At 35.8% G+C, this 13,440-nt stretch overlaps 1 protein-coding gene across 2 annotated transcripts in view; it reads left to right on the top strand.

The window, feature by feature from the left end:
* Positions 1-13,440, top strand: part of GPATCH2 (G patch domain containing 2) — a 109,433-nt gene that overhangs the window by 80,997 nt on the left and 14,996 nt on the right. The gene's annotated exons all lie outside the window — the stretch shown is intronic.

Below are 13,440 nucleotides of genomic sequence, written 5' to 3'. Positions count from 1 at the left end.
GTTTAGACTTTAATGGTGACTGTATCCAACTACATTTACTACAATTAATCTTGTAAGTAATCATCAGAATTAAATGGATGAGGAAGTAAGGTTTGTATTTCAGGCATGTAAGTTAAGAGCTGAAAATGTAAAAAATTGCCGTTGTGCCTACATGCTTTTGAAATGAAAGGAGATAATTCAAATTCTGGAACACTTAAATTGCTCATATATCGTATCTTGACAATAAAACTGTCATTGTGAAAACTTACTAGAAACAAACCTAGTTCAATCCTACAGCATCTCAAAAGACAAAAAAATTCCATACTGAACTGAAGGGATCAGCACCCATCAGTTCCTAGGAGTCAGTTCGTACAGGGTTTTTTCTGTACGCATTACCTGCTGAATCTATTCTGCCAAAAAATTATTGTAATTGTAGTATTTCTTTAAATGAGAAGCTACAGAAGTATTTCCCTTGCTGTGCACAACACCTAACAATTTTTGTGTTGTTCTGTGAAGGTGATGTTTTTATTTCATTATTTTGAAAAAAATTATAATAGATTTATATCATGTAATATTATGATTTTGAGTGAGGTAGTTATCTTTCAGGCACTTATCTTTTAGCTTATACTTGGTCATCCTGAAATAAGTTTTTAATATTGTTAAATGCTAGCTTTGATGAATACCTTGAAAGGGAGACTGATACTTCTTTCAAAAATATGCATATTAAATAGGAATCTTTTTCCTTGCATGCAAGTTCTGATTACACACTCTTAAAACATTAGTGATGCAAGTGTTGGTCATTCATTTTCAGAAATACCTTTGTCTGTTAAATCTTTTATCTTAGAAAAAAAAAAAATATTTAAAATATCTGCATGTTTTCTTGCAGGCAGACTTGTTAGATCATGGTGTCTGAGGGATTCAGAATTGTAACTTATTTGCTTGTTATTCTCATCAGTGAAGCTGCTGTGAAGTCACTGCTACCTACACAAGCAGTTAGAATAGAGTTTTTTTAACATGGCATTAAATACCTGAAGTGATCTTCAACCTCTCCTCATGTCCAATCAGCAGTATATTAGTAGACTGTTACCCAATAAACATCTGGCAGGGTAGTGTATTAGGTGGTAAATCCAAGACTAGCATTTTCTGTAAAATATCTGTGCTATTTTTACATAAACCATTGTTACGACAAACATAAAACAACAGTGTATCATCATACAGTAATACCCTTAAAAAAACAGCAGGATCACCTGCTAAAATCCTTTTGTACCATCATCTCTGTTTTTGAAGGCTTTTTTCTCCAGACTGAGTCAGGTTATTTCAAAATACTTATTTATTTGTTTTAAAAAAAACACTGCTTTCTCTGCTTCCCCCATAAACTTTACTGTTAGTTCTTCAAAGTGACTTGAAAAGAAATTCAGAAACTTCTATGAAAATATCATTCTTAACTGGCAGTCTGCTGTTTTAGAATATCAAGTCATATGCACCTTCTTTACAAGACATATATTGAACAAATTTTAATGTTCTTGCTAAAATATAACTGCTGAAAATAATAATTTAATTGGCACAACATGCAAACATTTTTTCTCTGCCAACAGTGTATCTGGTGACTATCTTCTTCCTATATTTTAAGTGTTCTATAACCTAGTATTTTATTTTTTTATCAAAAGCTGTTGCAACCAACATAGAGATGAAATCTTGAATATTTAGGAACAACACATGAAAAATATGTGATTCATCTCCTCATATGTACATAGTACTGATCCTCATTTGATTCAAGTCAGCTCCTCTTGTATTCTGCTTACAAATTAAATTCATGGTGCTTAGTGACATAGAATATTTATCTGTGATTATTAACAAAGGCTGATTTTTTTATGACTTAATTTTAAATTCTCATTTCTACCAAAGGGTTAATGTTAGTTTCATCAGGCAATACAGAGAGGGAAAGTGTTTCTGCTTAACAAGGTACTTGTAGAAATTACTTTTTTAGAAGAAAATACAGAAAGAACATTATCTTGGTTACAGATGTACATCTTTATTACTGTGTATGAAATCTTGAAGTGGAAATCTGTCAGTTAGGTTTTGCATATGCCCGAGTACTTCAAAAAACACAGAACTACAAAGATACCAATCAGAAGTCACAAGATTTATTACAAAATTAAGGAAGATTTTAGCAAATAGTTTATTATTTTGGTATACTAAAAGCAGATGCAGTTAAATCTTCAGTTAAATGCAAGTGTTTACTGAAAAGCCTGAAGCTTTCTAAAATTGACTGTAAATTAGTTCTTCATGCACTTGACACATGAATGTAATTCAAATAAGTAACCCCTTACAAAGAAGCATACAAAAAGTAGTGGCTGTGACCTTATATAGCCTTACTGTTTCCTGCTAAATGTGGTGACAAACAGCAGCAGTAAGTAATAATAAAATTATTGTATTTATGCAGAGTACAGTTTAGTCTGCTTTTATTTCTCTGTGTCTTTGTATTTTTTCCACACAGCTGTATTTCTTGTTTTGGGACTTTTTTTTGTTTGCTGTTCTGGAAGACTTTATTTTTTTTATTTTTGTGTATATAGAAGATGTATATACAGACATTTTTCTGCACTCACCTTGACTTTTCTTACCCCCTTTGGTTGACTGAACACAGTTCTTGTCTCAGCATGTAGACAGTATGTAAATACCCATATTACATTAGATCAGTGACTTGTGGAATCATTTACTCTGTAAATACATCAGAAAGGTGTGGAGCTCTAAGCACAGCAGTGGTCTGCAGCTGTCTCTGCACGGTGGAATAATACTGATACTTTCTGGGTGTGCTTTACTGTACTGGGTTGTTTGTGTAGGTTTCTTGTGTCAAAACTAATAATAATGAGCCAATCCTACATAAACTAGCACAAACTTCTACATGTGGCCAAATAATTAGGTTTTTGAGAACTGTTGATACAGCTGTTGATGAACCAAATATTAAGGAGGGGGACAGTCCTGCACCACAAAACTTAGAAGCTGGTTAGATTTTATTATGCTGATGCAGTTCAACACATAATCGTCTGTATTCAACACCTTTAAATATATCTGCTTATGCTACCTTTACAGATAAGCTTTAATTTGCAAATATGTAGTTCTCTCATTAATATTTTAAATTATATAAACAGTAGTAAATAGCACTGGTTTAGAAGCTGCATTTATTTATCCCATATAGCCTTGAAAAAGTTCTGTGTTTACATTATCTCTTTGCCTTAAGATGGGAACAGTCCAGTCCCATCCCCAATTCAGCTACACTGCTTAAAGGTACTAATTCTTCCAGCTGCTTGTTTTCATCATCTACTCTTTTGCCAGTAAAGAAGGTTTGTTGGTTGGTTGGTTGGGTTTTTTTACCTGCACTTTCAAATATGCTTCAGGCAAAACCAGCCTGGTTAGCTCAAGTCACCTATTTAAATTAAATTGGCTGGTTTTGTACAAACCGTATTAGGGAGTGCTCACATGATTTCTTCCTCCGGCAGAGCTGTGGAGATGATAATCTGCAGCAGATGTATGATAACAAATATCTTGGGATAGTAATGTCTTCATCTGGCGCAGTTGTTAGCAGACCAAATGTCTGTCTGTAGCCCGAGGCTGTGGGCAAACAATTGAACATGATTGAGTTACGGCGAGTTAACAAGTTGCTGCTTGGCAGCTGAGCTGCCAGAGCGGATCATGTGCTCATTGTTTGCCTGCTCCCGTCATGAGGTAAAACACATTTTCTTAAGTCACTTTTGGAAAATTTTGTAAAAATGAGTTCTACTTGAAGAAAATTCCCCAGGGCCAAGAGATTCATTTGTTCAGCATCGGAGGCAGCGTTGAATGGCATTTTCCTGAGCTTCAATAACATGATTTTAAATGTGTTATTATGTTGTTGAAAACATAGAAGACCTCCATCACACAATTGTCTGCATGTCTCATAATATTTAACATATTTATTTAGGAAATAGGCTCTTTTGGCAGAATAACCAGAATACTTAAGTAACTTAATACTTCGTTGTACAGTCAATACCATAACTAGCTAATTTTCACTGTAATCTAGAAACAACAGAACTGCAGATTCAGAACACAGCTAACTACTGAAAACATTAGATTTGTGTAATTATTTCCTTTACTATATACATAATGGTCTTGTGTCATGTTTTTTTTTTTACAGTGTCTTCCTTTTGAGTATCATTATTTATATTTTCTTGATGTACTTTAACCAAAGGTTGTGATACATGAATTAATTGAGAAAATGAGAAACAAAGAGCGCCCAAATTTTCACTGCTTACCAATTTTTTTTATGTTGTATCTTGATAATTCTGTGTTGGCTATCCACACTAAAATGGGCCCTCAGACATCTTTAAGGGGGGGGGGAGGGGGGAAAAGCGCGCTATTTGTAATTCTTACACCACTCCATCCTGTCTTGAAAGAAGGCTAAATTGTGCTCATAAAAATGATTTCACAAGGTGGAGTAGAATTATACAATTCAGATTTCAACTAGCTAACTGATGATATGTTAACAATCTAGCCAATGTAGCAGCAGCTTTGTATTAACTAGTTAGCCACTTCTTGTGGCTGCAAAGTAGGTCATAGCTTTAGGTAGAGGTAGTATCATCAAATTTCCTTTAAAATCAGCAGGAGTCACCTATTCAGCCATTACTATAATGTGACAAGAGGACTGTGTGCTAGTCATCGGATGCTCACCTGTTACTGCTCTATTTTGAGCTGGCAAAATCTTTGAAGAAGTCTCCTGCCATGGTGAACAGCACAGACTAAAATATGGGTCTTTGCACATGCGGAGGAGACGTTCAGGAAAGGAGATTCTGGAAGTAGTACAAGAAGTGTTACATAAAGGAAGTATGTCAGATGCTACCAAGTGATGATAAGCATCAGTAAAACCCCAGAACACTAGTCATGACTTACCCATGTTTCCTGCAGCTGTCTCTTTCTGTCCTTTCCCTAGTTGTTGTCAGTCCAGTTTAAATGTGTTCCTGGTGTTGGTACAAGAGGATGACTCCAAAGTCTTGGCACTTTTTTTAACTTACAGTATTCTCTAAGAAATAGTATTTAATAGAAGCTCCTAAGCGAGAAAAATTTCACCAAACCTGATGAAAGCTTTTCAAAAGTGTATTACTGCTCTGGATAGTAATACAACTTTCTGTCTTTCCCACTTTGGAAGGGAAACCTGTTAGTATGTTTGTACAGCACTTGTTCATTTTCATGTGATGATTGTGAAGCATGGTACTTCTTTACACAGATGTAACAAATAGCATTACAGCTGCTCTTTATTTGATCTTCTAAAGAGACAAAAGATGTGCAAGGATTCTGCCTGCTCCCTCTTTCCCACCGTGTCATCTGTTGTTTGGGAAAGAGTCCTGTTTTGCAGCAGATACAAAACTATTTGTCGAGTTGCAGGTTTGCCAAAAATAAATGAAACCATTAATTACTACATTTTTTGAGCAGCTGTTAATGGATTGGGATAAGAAAACTGTACATTAGACTACTGGTTAATTACAAGAACTGTAATTGTTTAATGTGGCTTTTGTGGAATGAAATTACAATACCAGAGGAGGTAAATTCAGCCAATTTTTGAAAATTGTACAAGAAATCGTGCACATACTTACACTGCAGTAAAACTAAGGAATGCATAGTTACTTTACTAGGTGATTCAAGTCTGCCATCACGTGAACACATACTCCCAACAAAAATACTTTAAAAGAAAGTAATACTTAAACATGCCTTTTAATTCAGGCATAAAATTATTAAAGGCAGTAAGTTAATATCTTGTAACCCCAGAGCTAATAATGCAGGAGATTCAGATATAACATTAAAATCCAAATGTGTTTACATCATTAGAAATTAACAACTAAGCACTTTTATCTCCTCATTGGAGTGCCATGAAGCAGTAACTGTGCTGTTATGATTGGTGCTTAATAATATTTGCAGTTGCAGATTAAATTATGTGAGTGTTTGAGGACACATTGCTTTCCTCCCTTGCTGTCACCCTCAGGGACAACATTATTCCATCAGTTTGCTATTTTTCTTCTCTGGAAAGAATGAAAGATGGTGCCATTTTGGAAGAGGGCAATTCCTGATTGAGTTTTGTATAGTATGGCCTGTTTTAAGATTCCAAAAAGATTTTTCAAAATGTAACCAGTATGTGATGCTTTAATTTTATAGACATCTTCAAGCTTCAATATTGGTTCATGAACAGATTTGAAGTGTCCATTGATTAAATATTAGTCGCGAAGTATCTTTAAAGTATCATATTTTAATAATGAGAACGTTTGTAAAAGGAGAAGAAATTTTTAAGAGGCTCTGTTTTGGAAGTACTTTTTTCCATATGATCTGAGCAGTTTCCTTAAATATGAAATCACAAGCTGAATTTTGTTGTTATTGCACTAAAATCTAACATATTTTATATTGGTGTACATAAACAGGCAGCTAAATTCTACTATCAATTTGTCATATAATGTTGAATTCCACTTACACAGGAGCGTGTTAACCATCAGGAAGTCAATTAGTCCTATTGTGGTTTATATATATATATATATATATAAAAAATCAGATAGCCCCTATAAATTGTGTACTTCTGGAGCCTCCTGATGTACCACCTGGATTGAACGAATAAATTGATAGGAAAATTCTCACTTTCAACTACCTGAATGGTATGATTGTTTCTTACACTCAACTGCATTAGACGGTTTTGTTTTTTTCTTGATTATATGCTCCGGAGGTCAAGCTTTGCTTGTCTCAGCTTAGCTGTTAAAATGCTAATGGCATAAAGATAATGTGGGCTTCAGAGGTGTGAAGACCCTTCCTGCTGTTTACAGTCTGAGAAAGAGCTATGCACAGTAACTTTCACTGTAGCTCCACAAGCTGTTTAACCTATTGTTAAGCAGCATTGCAATCAAAAGGAGGTGCTTTGCAATCTTGTTTTTTCACCACTCAATTGTCTCAGTACCTCCGACTCATTAGAAATCAGGATCTTCTCTATCTGGTTCACCACACAGGTACATGAAAGCTGCATACCACAAATATAAGGATGAATAGCCATGCATAAAGGAAGGGTGGGTTTGCCTCTTTCTCTGCTTATTTTAAATAAAAGTGTTTATGAAATTTTTACATCAGGAAAGGGATTCCTGAATCTCATATACATAAAGCAACATCCACTGGTTCACTAAAATTCTGGGATGTGGGCACACTGACTTCTATTCAGACTGTGGTTTTGTATAAGGAGGGAAAGCATTAAGATGAAAATGTGAATAGTTTGTTTCAAATTACATAAAAATTTCACGTTTATTTTCTTTGGTATTTTGAAATCGTGATCACTCACTGTACCAGTACGTTTCAGCCTATCTGGAAACTAACACTCAGTAACAGTCCTAACCCAAAGGAAGCAAGGGATGCTGTTCAGCCTGCTGATTGTTGTATTTCAGAATTAGATTTTTCCTTCTCCTGTTACTTTATATTTTGAGAAGTGTTGATGTTGCTAAATAATAATATAGAGCAGAAGGGCATAAGTGAACTTTTGAAATTAGAAAGGAACAAAAAACCCCATTTCTCTTACCTGCTCTCCTTTGTTATTAGAAAGTCAAAATTTGCATTCACTCCTGCAGACACACAGAACCCTTGTACTCAATGGAGTTGCATGACGGTTACTGAGGGGAATGGGTGTAGAGTGTTAGGAAGCAAAATTTGCTTAATTTTCAGGCTCAGCTACAGTGAGGTTTTTTTTCCCCCTCATACCTACTTCCATACAACTATATCTTTGTTTATCAGATGATTCACTGAATTATAACTGTGCTATCTTGGCATAAGATTCTTTGAAGAGCTGTTTCTCAAACATAGTATTAAAAATAGGGAAGTGAAAGGGACTAAGGAGAAGAAACGATGTTGGGGTCCAGCTGCAGACCTGTTATTTCTTGGAACCAATAGGGAGGACATTCCAGTTGGCCATGCTTGTTCACTTTCCCATCACAGAGAAAGAAAGAAGTTGGCATACAGATTGAGTGTTGAGTACTTCCAACCTGTTAAGATGTTTTCCTTCTTCCATTTTTAAGCCACTGTATTAGATATTTGGAATTTTAGTGTTGCTTCTGGTTCTGTGCTTTTAAAAGTAATGGATTTTTAATATGATACTAGTGTTTGCAGTAATTTAACCTAACTCTGTGTGAGTGTCATCCAGAACTTTAAGATATGTTTTTTAAAGTCTTTTGAGCAAAATACATTTGTCCTGCACAGTTTAGCTAAGTAAGCTCTAAAGTCTTATTGAAGTATCTGTTCAAGCCCATGGCTTCTGCTCAAGTTAAAAAGGTATTTTCCAAATCACTTCAGAGTTGTATCAGCATCCATATCTCATGGATATCAACAATTCTGTCACAAGATGAAGAAGAAAACAGAGAAAGTTTGCTTTAGAATTAGAGAAATACTATTATCCTGTAACAGGATGGTCTTCTATTACTGCATTCTATTTTCTAACTACAGTTCACAGTTACATAAATATGAACATTATTCAATTTTATCAGGTGTTGCTTGACACAATAGTGAAATTTGCTGTCAAAAATTTAGAAATATTCTGAATTAATATAAAATGTATATTCTGAATGGGTATAAATATTAATTTCCTGTCTTTAAAATGAAAATTGAAAATTGTCATTTGTGGAAGAAAACTGCAGGTTTTAGGTTTTTAATTTTTAACAGAAGTGGGGTTTTTTTTGTTTTATTCCCTCAGCGTTCCTTGGTGACTTGTTTGTACACCAAGATATTGGTTTGGATTTGCCTTTGTGTAATTCATGTACTTTTGATCAATTCCAACTCATGCCCAATTATATTACACTAAATTAACATAATTCAACAGATGTTGATATTTAAATGTTTTCTGGCATTCACATCTTGGACAGCTGTCTTAGAGCTTGGGGAAAAGGCAAACATTTAGAGTTAAATGCTGAACATATGTTTAAATTACTAATTAGAAACAAGAAAAAACAGTGCATTATCCTTTTTGAGGGTAGTAGGCTGCCCTCAGAATTCTATTAGAGAAAATCTTTTTGGAGACTCAAATCACAAATAAAGTACATAAGTGACTAGAGATTGGGTGTCAAAACATATGTAGTGATGTAACTTTTTATTTTTCATTGTGTTTGCTAAAGTTATGCTCGTGTAGAGCTGAGCGTGTTGTTTTGTAGACTTCAAGAAAATTTTGGACTACTACTGTATCTGAATAACAGTGCTGAAAAGGAAACAGAAACGAATATATTAGTATGTAATATTAGATGATGAGATAATCTAATGGGGCCAGGGCAAGATTTTGTTCTTCTCACAATAGGATTGAACTAGGACTTTCAGGTACAGATATGTACAGGTGTGTCACCCATATGTTTAAAGTTATGCTTTGAACAGGTTGGTATAGTATGGAAGGAATTTGATAGGGCTGCATAGTTTTATCAGATCTGTTTAAGATTAGTAAAAGGAAAATCAAGTTTACAGTGCTTGTGGTTAGTGCAATGTTTTTCACACGTGTGGAGGCAGATGAAGTGATCTGTTGTATAGATGATGTCATTCTTTAAACAAGTCTGAAGAAAAGCTTTACTGTTTTTAAGTGACACCAAGAAGAATCACAGATTCATCCTGGTTGGAACAGACCTTGAAGATCGTCAGTGCTTAAATCATGTCCCCAAGCAGCACATCTGTATTTCTTTTAAACACTTCCAGGGATGGTGACTCCACCACGTCCCTGGGCAGTCTGTTCCAGTGTCCAACCACTCTTTCAGTAAAGAAATCCTTCCTAATATCCAGTCTAAACCTCCCCTGGTACAACTTCAGGCCATTTTCTCTTGTCCTGTCATTATTCACTTGAGAGAAGAGGCCAGCTCCCACCTCCCTACAACCTCTTGCAGTTAGTTTTAAAGAGTAATGAGCTTTCCTCTGAGCCTTCTCTTCTTCAAACTAAGCGATGCCAGTTCCCTCAGCCTCTCCTCATAGGACTTATTCTCCAGACCTTTCACCAGCTTGGTAGCTCTTCTCTGGACATGCTTCAGCAACACAACATTCTTCTTGTAGTGAGGGGCCCAGAACTGGACAGAAAAATATATTCATTTTCATAAGAATTAAAAAATAATATATATGCTGCATATGCATTGTATTTCATTATTATATTGCCAGTTCAGTCGAATCAAAGTGTAGAATTTTGTGTTCATCTTTTTTCATTAGCTAATTAGACATTTCTAAATTCATATCTAATGGGCTTTTAGTGGTACTTACCTCTAAGCTAATCATAAACTGTTCCATAGACTGTCTTAGGTGTTCCATGGATGCTCTTGAAGCCATTGTCAGCAACTTGTGGAGATTTAGGAAAGTACAATAAGAGCTAAAGCTCATTCGAGCTCTCCTAATAAGGCAATGCTAATGAATGCACTTCCACTGGCCACCAGAGGCAACAGTGTGTGCTTTTTAAGCTACATAATGAGAAGCAAGATAATCTGTACTACAGGTCCATTCTGTGGAAGGATATGAGTACCATTTCTGTGATATTTTTGTGTAAAAGGTGCCTTGATAATAGGAGGTTTGATTTTATAAAGTTAAGCTGTTCCACACATTCCCTTGTTTTAAGCATTCATTTGCTTGCTTCTCTGTTACACAATTATGAGTTCTGTTCTTTTCATTTTTAACTGCTACTGTGAGCATTGCTTCACACACTTCCTCCTCAGTTTCAGTTTATAAGAAATTTGTCAGTCATTTCAAGTTTGAAAATGAGTCAGGGTACTCACTCTGTTCTCTCATCAGTCATGTCCATATTCATATCTGTTTTGTATCTATATTTTAACTGTCGGGACTGACAGTTTCAGTTAGATTACCCCTTCAAAATAATTCTCTAAAGTTCCTTCTAAAATGCAAACCAGTCAACTCTTGCCTTCTTGTGATCTCTCGAGGAAGACCTTCACTTACAAACTTTTACTGATCCTCTCCATTAGCCAAAGCACTCAGTGATGATAAACTTGCAGAGTTCTACAGCCATCTGCAGGAATGCATTGATACTGTGGCAGAACTATGTGGCACTATTTACTATGGATTTGTTCCTCATGTGAGGGAGATGTTAACTGGAATATACTGAGCAGGCAAGTATTGATTGTTACCAATTTATCTAATTGTGATATAGAAGTCAGGCTTCTTGAAAACATTATTGCATCATGATGGTATGCAGCATAGTATTTTTCTGACTACAGTTATTTAATACATGCTGTTAAATGGAAAAGGCACTCTTCCACTTCTGCCTTTGTTAGTAATCAGTACTTTTACACATTTTTTTACACAAACAGAACATAAAACCACCACCTTTGTTACTTTTAACTAATCTTAGCAATGTAGTATCATCTGGTAAGTGGTTTGACACTCAATATACTAAATGACAAAATGAAGTTTATCTTCAGTGATGATGTAACCATCGGCACAATTACAGTGCCCCAACAAAAGCAACCGCACTCATACCAAATAAATCATTAGAATTTGCAAGGAAAGTGACAGCTGCTAACAGCAGACAGCTAAAGTAAGCAACAGACATGTTGTTACAATGAGACATATAAAATAAATATGCAAACACTTTGGTTTTAATATTGTAGTACCCAGAGTTCCCCCAAGTGAGATGACAGTCTCGCTAGTTTAGCCCACTGTACTGGTATTTATGAACCTACTACAGGACACTGTCTTTATTGTATCTTTCTGAAGAGCGTGTGCCAATAATTTAATTTGAAGAATAGTTTTTAATTTGGGGAGACGGGATTTTTTGCATTTTGGTGGGGGTTCCAGGGTTTGTTTTGATTTTTTTTACACATGGAATGGTAGTGATTGCAGAAGCATGTAATAAACCGGAGAGGTAGAACTCATGTTCAGGAGTGTCTACTGTCCTATGCCCATTTTATCATACTATCCTTCTCAGTGACTGGATGTGGTGAACTTAAAACTCTAATAGCAGCAAAAGTGTTTACTTCTAGCAAAAGAGTTAAGAACCACTTTAGGTGCTCAGGCAGAGTCTGGTCAGTTGCGGTGTAGGTTGCCCCACAGAACAGACCTTTGTTTTGGGAATGTAATCATATGGTCTGTTGAGAGCTCAGGGTAGATAAAAATCTGACGTCTTACAGAAGTCTCAGAGAGGGAGACGTATAACTGCAGAAAAGGCAATCATCAAAAATATTTGCTTATTGAACTAGGAAAATTACACAAAAAGAGATTGTATTGTGTAGGCATGGATATAAATGTTTGGGGAGCTTAAAGAGACAATTTTAGTCATTTTACAATAGTAAAGGCAATTACATTGGAAAAAATAAATGGTAGGGAGACTGCAGCTATTCAGTAAGCAGATAACAGAATTTATGTCAGAGTGAATGTTTGTCACAAGAATACATAGATGGTTGTGGATTTCTTTTCATGTAATTGCTTCTATAAAAGTATCTGCTGTATCAATACCACTTTTTATTGTGTTGATTATTTCAGTAGCTTTTTTGCTGTTCTTGCCTTCCGCGTCTGTCTTCATTTTTGAGGCTCTTATTTACCATATAGAAAGAAGAATATAAACACTGGATGCAAGATGAAAAATGAATAAAAATTGACAGTGGCTTTTCCAGTGGTTTTGTTCAATATGTGGAGGCATGACACAACAACGACATTCTTGGCATACTGGTGTAAGTTCACACCAGCCTGGCTTTTGCAGCCCTCTTCTTTCCCTCTGCCAGAACTTTGCCTCTGCTGTGACACTTGCAGGCCTGCTCCACCGTGGTGCAGCTGATGCCCTGTCCATGCTCATCTTTTTCTTACTGACAGTGAGTGTTCTTGCCAAACGCCAGGGACCATAGTCACATCTGTTTGTCTCCCAAGCTTGTCTGAGGCTGCTTGGAAACACTTTTTATCCAGAGGGCAGCTTTAACTAGGCCTAATACTCTGAAAAGCCTCTATTTGTAAATGCATACAATGAGGCGACAAGTTCCTGTTGTCTTTCCTTAAAAATTATTCCATTTGACACTGCTTGCTCCAGTCCCTGTCACCAGCAGGTCAAAAGCCAAGTTTTCAGGCAAGGTGGTCTTAACAAGTTGGGTTTTTTTCCCTAATAAAATGCCTAGCTTTCCTACCAGAGCACTATTTATAAATGATAGCTGGAAGCAAGCTAGGGGTAAGTAGAGAGAAGTCAGGCAAATAGCTTTCTTCCCTTCTGTAATTTGTGTTCCTCTGATTTAATGCTAAGAAACATAATGCTGAACTTAGCCTGATAGAGGGTCAGAGTTCTCCCTACTTTATAATACCCCTATTACGATCATTTCAAAATGTACTGTGCAGCTTCAAAATACTACTTCATTATGTCTAAACTGCCAGTTCCAGAGCAGTGGTGCTTCTTGTCTGTTCCTCTTAAAAGAAGGAAAGAAAAAAAAAAAGCTTTTTGTTTTGCTGTGATCTACATTGACAGTGCATATC

The sequence above is a fragment of the Chaetura pelagica genome, unplaced genomic scaffold, assembly GCF_000747805.2.
Source record: "Chaetura pelagica isolate M959 unplaced genomic scaffold, ChaPel_1.0 scaffold2, whole genome shotgun sequence".
Classification (NCBI taxonomy): Eukaryota; Metazoa; Chordata; class Aves; order Apodiformes; family Apodidae; genus Chaetura; species Chaetura pelagica.
The sequence above is the reverse complement of the archived record's forward strand: the minus strand, read 5'-3'. Positions and strand labels throughout refer to the sequence as shown.